Source organism: Panthera onca, chromosome C1, assembly GCF_046562875.1.
Source record: "Panthera onca isolate mPanOnc1 chromosome C1, mPanOnc1 haplotype 2, whole genome shotgun sequence".
Taxonomy (NCBI): domain Eukaryota; kingdom Metazoa; phylum Chordata; class Mammalia; order Carnivora; family Felidae; genus Panthera; species Panthera onca.
The window spans coordinates 52,238,878-52,246,111 of record NC_138346.1 but is presented as its reverse complement, the minus strand read 5'-3'; the positions used below and the strand labels follow the sequence as shown (position 1 = coordinate 52,246,111).

Below are 7,234 nucleotides of genomic sequence, written 5' to 3'. Positions count from 1 at the left end.
GATTTATTTTCCCCTTGATTTTTTCCCTTCTTCCTCTCATTTCCCCCTCCCTTGTCTCCTTCCTCCCTTTAACCCCTCAAATTATTTAGTGCATATTATACTAGGCACTATTTTGGATGTTTATAATATACAAAAATCACTGTCCTCTTTTTCCATATCTACTTTTTTTTTACAGTTTATTTTTGAGAGAAAGAAGTAGGGAGCAGGGAGGGGTAGGGAGAGAAGGAGAGACTGACATATCTATATTGAAATTATTTATGTCCTACATTTAAAATGGCTTTTTTGTAGAAGCATATAGTTTGGTCTTGCTTTCTTATCCAATTTGACAACCTGAGCCTTTTAGTGTGTTTATACTATTTATATTTAACATAATTAGTCTATGGGTAGGTCAAACTCTATCATCTTGCTGTTTTTTTTAATTGTTTAAATGTTTATTTATTTTTGAGAGAATGAGAGACAGACCATGAGCAGGGGAAGGGCAGAGAGAGAGGGAGACACAGAATCCAAAGCAGGCTCCAGGCTCTGAGCCTGTCAGCACAGAGCCCAATGTGGGACTCAAACTCACAAACTGTGAGATCATGACCTGAGCCTAAGTTGGCTACTTAACCAACTGAGCCACCCAGGTGCCCCTTTCTTGCTGTTTTCTAATGTTTTATCTGTTCTTCATCTCTTTTGTCCTCTTTTTCTGCCTACTGTTGAATTCACTGAGTATTTTTTTTTTAATTTTACTTTATTTCTACTATAGAAATATATGTCTTTTTATACAACTTCTGGTAGTTGCTGTAGGTTTTTAAATATACAACTTAGTTAGTCATGATCTACCTTAAAATAATGTATCGATAATTCCATATGTAGTAGAAAGACCTTAACATACTATCCATCCAATTCCTCCCTTCCATCTGCTGTTGTTGTCATACATTTTACATTCACATTTTGGATAAATATATAATAGTTACCATTATTTTTGCTTTAGACATCCAGTTATCTTTTGAAGCAATTAAAATAATAAAAATTAATTTTATGTTACCTTGCTTGATTCCATTTCCAATGCCCTTCATTTCTCGATGTAGATCCAAGTTTTATGGTTGGTCTTATATTCCTTTTGCCTGAAGAACTTCCTAAATTCTGAATATATTTTGAAGGCAGAGCCAATAAAATTTCCAGAGGTATTGATGTTGCCTTTGAGAGAAAGCAAGTCAAAGATAACCCCTAGGTTTATAATAAAACTGCTGATTAATCAGTGACAACAGAAAATAACTGAATACAAAGGAACATATTTAGGAAGGAAGAGATACTAGTGTAAAAAAAGAAAACACAACTCCAGAAAAATACTACTTGAGACACCAAATGTATTTTGTAATTTACTTATTTGCCATGTATTTTTCTTCCCCTCAAAGCCCCAATTTTAAAGACCTCTTAGAAGTCCCAGGGTCAGGGCAGGAGTATAGACTCTGTCTGACTCTTGTATCTACCTCCTCTCATCAACCTGGATGCAAAACTCAGTCCCTTCACTGGTTTCAACAAGAAATCTTTCCCTCTCATGTTTATCAAGTTTCTTCTTTTCTTTTTTGATTTTTTCTTTTTTTTAAAACTCCTTCATGGGGCGCCTGGGTGGCTCAGTCGGTTAAGTGTCCGACTTCAGCTCAGGTCACAATCTCATGGTCCGTGAGTTTGAGCCCCGCGTCAGGCTCTGGGCTGATGGCTCAGAGCCTGGAGCCTGCTACTGATTCTGTGTCTCCCTCTCTTTCTGCCCCTCCCCCGTTCATGCCCTGTGTCTGTCTCAAAAATAAATAAACGTTTAAAAAAACTTAAAAAAAATAAAATAAAACTCCTTCATGTAGTTTTTGTTCCCTCCTTATGAACTTGCTCCCTGTGAATTCTGAATTCTTATTTTATGTGGAGTTTAACTGTCTCCTACACTCAGCATTATATAAACAAAACCCCTTAAGGAGGTTATCAGAATAAAGAAAGCCTCAGGATTTCCCCTTCCCAGCCATTTAGGTTTATGAATTTACCCCACTGTTGCAGGTAGTCTCCCCAGGATTTGCATGCAGGAGGTTTACTGGAAGTGCTCTTAGAATCAGTATATGTGAAGAAGCAAGGAAGACAAGACCAGGCAGAGAGAGAAGTTAAAATGAGATTCAGTTGAAATAGTAGCCTCAGTCAACCCCACAGAGGTCTCTCAAGGCTGAGATGATCCTACAAAGATGTCCCACATTAGCAAACATACCCTACAATCATTGGATACAGCTGCAGCTGGGGACAGGTGCATAGACTTGCTCAAGGCAACTTCCTTCACATAAGGGCAAATCCCAGAGTTGCAGGTAACTGTGGATCATTAGCAAACACTACTAGTATCTGAGACCATGAAGCCTTGACCATGAAGGAGAATCTGGGCAGTGTCCAAATGCATCCACTATAATCCATCTGTATACCATTCAGTTCTACTTGCTTCATATAGCATATTGTCTCCACAAAGGGAACAACTCCAGGATTAATACTGATATCCTTTCCTAGGAAAACATTATGAGGAGTTTAATGGGACAAGTTTAAGGTGCCCCTTGCAGATATTCTCCAGGATGCATCTGATTTTGTAGTCTCCCTCATCTATTAAACCATCTGTTAGATTCTGCTTACTTTCAACTATCACATCAGTTTGTCTCATTCACTTACTTGGTGGGATGACCCAGGCTCACCCCAGGCCCTGAGAACCTTCTTAGGATGTGGCTTCTGCACATGTCTGTTTACCAGAAAAGTTAGTCTAGGGAATACCAAGAACCCCCTTCTACCCTACCCTTTCTCTAGCACATCACCTGGGTGTCAAGTGTATTTTTCTCCATTTCTATTACATAAAAGCAGCCCTACCCTCTTCTGATGATCAGAGACAATTACTCTTGCCAGGATGTGGATCTTTTCTTTGGCCTACTGGATCCCTGGCACAAAGAACCTCAAGTAACCTCGTGGCAGTCATAGCTAAAGTTTACTGGGGCTCCTGCAGAACCATCCTCCCTCTGAGAATCACAACCACTAGACTTACAGAACCTAGAGTTGTGGGGATAGAAAGTACAGATTTTCCAAATGGGTCACTGGGAGTGATAATAAGTGGAGTCCCTTCTCCCTGGTTCCCAGATCAATGTATGGTTGATGGTTGATGATTTAGGGTGTGCTCTTTATTCTGGAGAATAAAGATGGGCACCATATCCTTGTAGAGTATAATTTCCAAGTTGCCACCTTAGATGTACCTTAAAAAAGCCATTCCATCACTCCATCAGGCTGGCAGAATCAAGTGATAGCATATGTGATAGGACCAGTGAATCTCATTGTCAGGTGCCTATTGTCACGTCTTATTTGTCATAAAGTGCACTGCTTGTTCCAATGTAATCTATGTAGGATCACATGTTGGTAAATCAAAAATTCTATTGCCCTTGAGTAATGGTGCTGCCTGTGTGCCTAATGGGCAGAAAAGGCGATCACATAGAGAACTCTACTCAAAATAAATTTCTGCCTTCCAAGATGGAATGGCCACAATGTAATCAACTTTGGCTAGTTGGTCCCCTCAAGGGATGGTGCTCTATTAGAGGGTGCTCTATTAGTATTAGTATCACTGCTCTCAGGTTAGGTAATTGGCAACAGCAGTACTAGGTCCACCTTGGTGAGTGGTAATTCACGTTGTTGGGCCCATACGCAGCCTACATAGCTTCTCCCATATAAGCCCTTTGTACAACATTGGGGTGGCTTTTGACAAAGACTGACTAGTATCAACTAGCTAAGTTATTCTATAAGATTGTTTCTATAACCTTCAATAGTAGATTCTCTCCAGGCTACATGTTTAGGTGGATCAGAGTTATCATATTTCACACCCATGGTGACATGTCAATTCACATGTTCCTTCCCCAGACCCCTCTGTCTCATTTTTTTTAACATTTCTCCTTCCAAGCCCTTGACCAACAAGCCCAAACATTTGTCACTGTTATTGAGTCTATATATCTAATCTTCTTTAAAAAAATTTTAATTGTGTGTTTATTTTTGAGAGAAGGAGGGAGCGAGCAGGGAAGGGGCAGAGAGAAAGGGAGACACAAAATCTGAAGCAGGCTCCAGGCTCTGAGCTGTCAGCACAGAGGCCCACGTGGGGCTTGAACTCACAAACTGTGAGATCATGACCTGGGCCGAAGTTGGACACTCAACCGACTAAGCCACCCAGGCGCCCCATATATATTTAATCTTATATCAACATACTTGTCTTTTTTTTTTAAATTTTTTCTAACGTTTATTTTTGAGACAGAGAGAGACAGAGCATGAACGGGGGAGGGTCAGAGAGAGAGGGAGACACAGAATCTGAAACAGGCTCCAGGCTCTGAGCGGTCAGCACAGAGCCCGACGCTGGGCTCGAACTCACGGACCGCGAGATCATGACCTGAGCCAAAGTCGGACGCTTAACCGACTGAGCCACCAGGCGCCCCAACATGCTTGTCTTTTGACGCGAAATAGATGATGATCCACACCACCCAAACCTCTGCCAATTGGGAAGACTGCACCCTCTGCCCTTTCTCCAGGCCACCTGTGAGTGAGGCTATTGTGAAAGAGTCCAAAGGATATATGGGTTGTCTCCTGTTGTGTATCACACCACCTCAAAACTAAGTGGTTTAAAACAGCAGTGTATTGTTTCTGGAAAAGAGATGACAAACATGGTCCAGGATGAAGGCACATGAGGTGGAAAGAAAGTGAAAGTCAAAAAATGAGGATGTGAAGAATAGGGACTGTGATATCACCATCAATAAACAATGAAAGGATATGAGATAGAGAGACTGTGAGATAGACAATGAAGTTATAAATAAATATAGGAGATAAGCTAGAAAAAATCTTTATGCTTTATACTAAACAAAGGCATTATTCCTTATCTTTGTTTTCAGGCCTCTCCCCCACTTAGGACCCCAGTTGCACGGTAAACATTCTATTAACAGCTACACATTGAAAGATCCTATCAGAAACTACTGTGAGAAAAGGGTCTTCCATTTACTGCCTTCATGTTACTACTTCGACCTAGAATTTTCCTCCCACTCCATCACACCTCAACCCTCCATGAAATGCTTAATTACTTTTTATGATCCAACTCAAAATTGTGCGTGGGGGGAACTTAAATAAACAAATTGAGGCTCCGTGAAGAAACTCCTGTCAATAATGGATTTCCCTTCCCCTGAACACACTGAAACCCTTAACAACAGGGGCTATTTTACTTATCCTCACACTGCTACACAAAGCCCATGGTAGGTGTGCTGAATGAATGCCTTAGCACCTTACACTTAGGCCACACAGCCTTGTATTACATTTTATTATAGTCATTTATCATTTCTGTAAGTTAAAATCTCCCTGAAGGCAGAGACCAACCAGATCATAATTTTGATTCTCACAGAATCTGATAAAGTGTCTTAACATCAAGTTATGAACAAATATTTAAATTAACTTGTTAAGGGAATTAGTGAGAATCCAAGACATGTGAGAAGTTGACCCACGATGTAATTACAGGAATAGCTTCATAGCCTCAGTGAATCCCATGAGGATCTCTGAAGGTGGAGTGGCCCTTTAGATATGTCCCAAATCAAGGCAAGGGGGGCAAGCCTTTGTATCCTGCATTGCCCAGGCATTGGATCTGTGCTGTGTCACAGGAAGAGGGCATAACCTTGGGTGAGGCAGCTTCCTTGAGCCAAGGTCAATGCCTGAAGGAAGACGCAGCTGTGACTCTTCAGCATCCAGATCCCAGCCAATAAGGGGAGTGCCTACCTTGATTCTAAAAGACATCTAGGTGGTATGTGGCAGCATCTATACAGCCTTCCCTGAGGCGAAAATGCAGCCTCTTTCTCACCTTCCATAAAAATCCTCTTCTTAAGGTATGGCTGAGAAAACAAGAGGGAATTTACTTTTAACACCCAAGCCTCCAACTCTTCCTTTGAGCACCAAACAACTTCTTTTTCTCTTTGAGGGTTTGAACTGGCACTGGAGGCATTTCTTTCTGGCTCAGCCCTGTCACTGAGATACTGGAGAAGTTTCTCACACTCACCTCCACAATGCTCGTCACCCATGCCAGTTGTGCCACTGCCCCAGACCAATTGAGCAGGGTCTCCCTGAACCAGCAAACACCTCTGTGGCATGTGGCTCTCTAGGGGCCATGCAGCTGTCCCTAGCTTGCAGATCACAGCATTATAAAATATGGGCCTGAAAAAAATAAAATTCTCACCAGTGCCTTCTATCATCATTTGCACTCAGGATCAAGGCTTACTTCTAAGTTAATGACTCCTACATACAGGAAAAAGCATCAGCTTCTGTTCTTTTCAGGCCCTGCATGCATGATCCCTGCCTCCTACAGAAGGAGCCAGAATACTTATTGGGCAATTTTGCTTGCAGGGATGACTCACCTCCTTGCTTCCTCCTTGCTTTCTGATCTTAATTTCTACATGGCTAAGGAAAGTCTCCCATGGAAAATGTTGTTTGCTAAAAAATACCCATCTTTTCTATACCCAAGTTTTTTTTTTTTTCAAAAATGGAAAGGAAGATACTTTTCTTTCACCAGGCAACACTATGCATTGAATAAGCACCATACAAATGGGTAGTTAGAGGTGGTTTGTGCCTGGATGATCCCAGCTGTTCTCTCTCTGAACTCAGGTGTCATACGCTAAAACTAAATTAATGGAGTCTCTCACCAGGGTTCCCATTTTTGTCTGGATTTCTGATCAGAGGTGGAGATTGTAAGCCACTCTATGGGACCTTACTTGCAGGACAGTCGACTTACTAGGAAGGCTAATGAACCAGCATCATCAACTGCAACTCCCCACGTTTCAACTAAGGCCTCCGGTTCAACTCTGCCATTTGGTTGAGTGCCACAAAGACAGCATTTGTTACCCCTCCTTTCTTTTCTTCTTGAATAAAGCCTTGCTAACAAGGAGAATTTAGATCTCCCATGAATTCTAAAGCTTCTCTAATAATGCCTTGCTGTATGTTGCTCTTGTAATAACATGCTTTGACTGAATCCGATTTTCCAAACTGTTCAATAACACCTTGTCATATGGCTCATTGCAAGACTCTCTATTAACACATTTCCAGAGAACTCTTCTCCTTCCTGTTGATGCATGGTGGGGAAGTGGATTTACGAGTCCCAGCAACTCTCCCCATTATCAAGTGCACTACTCGATGCTGTCAAGTATTTCGTCACAGATGTGAAGCTCTGGCAGGACTGAGATCA

The 7,234-nt window shown here is 41.5% G+C and overlaps 1 long non-coding RNA gene across 1 annotated transcript; it reads right to left on the bottom strand.

Moving 5' to 3' along the window:
• Positions 1 to 1,033: 1,033 nt before the first annotated feature.
• Positions 1,034 to 6,888, bottom strand: LOC132671537 (uncharacterized). The gene is made up of 3 exons (XR_009607137.2): positions 6,785 to 6,888; positions 5,779 to 5,891; positions 1,034 to 1,179 (listed from the first exon to the last, which is right to left on the bottom strand). It is a non-coding gene; the product is annotated as an uncharacterized LOC132671537 (long non-coding RNA).
• Between the last annotated feature and the right edge of the window lie 346 nt (positions 6,889 to 7,234).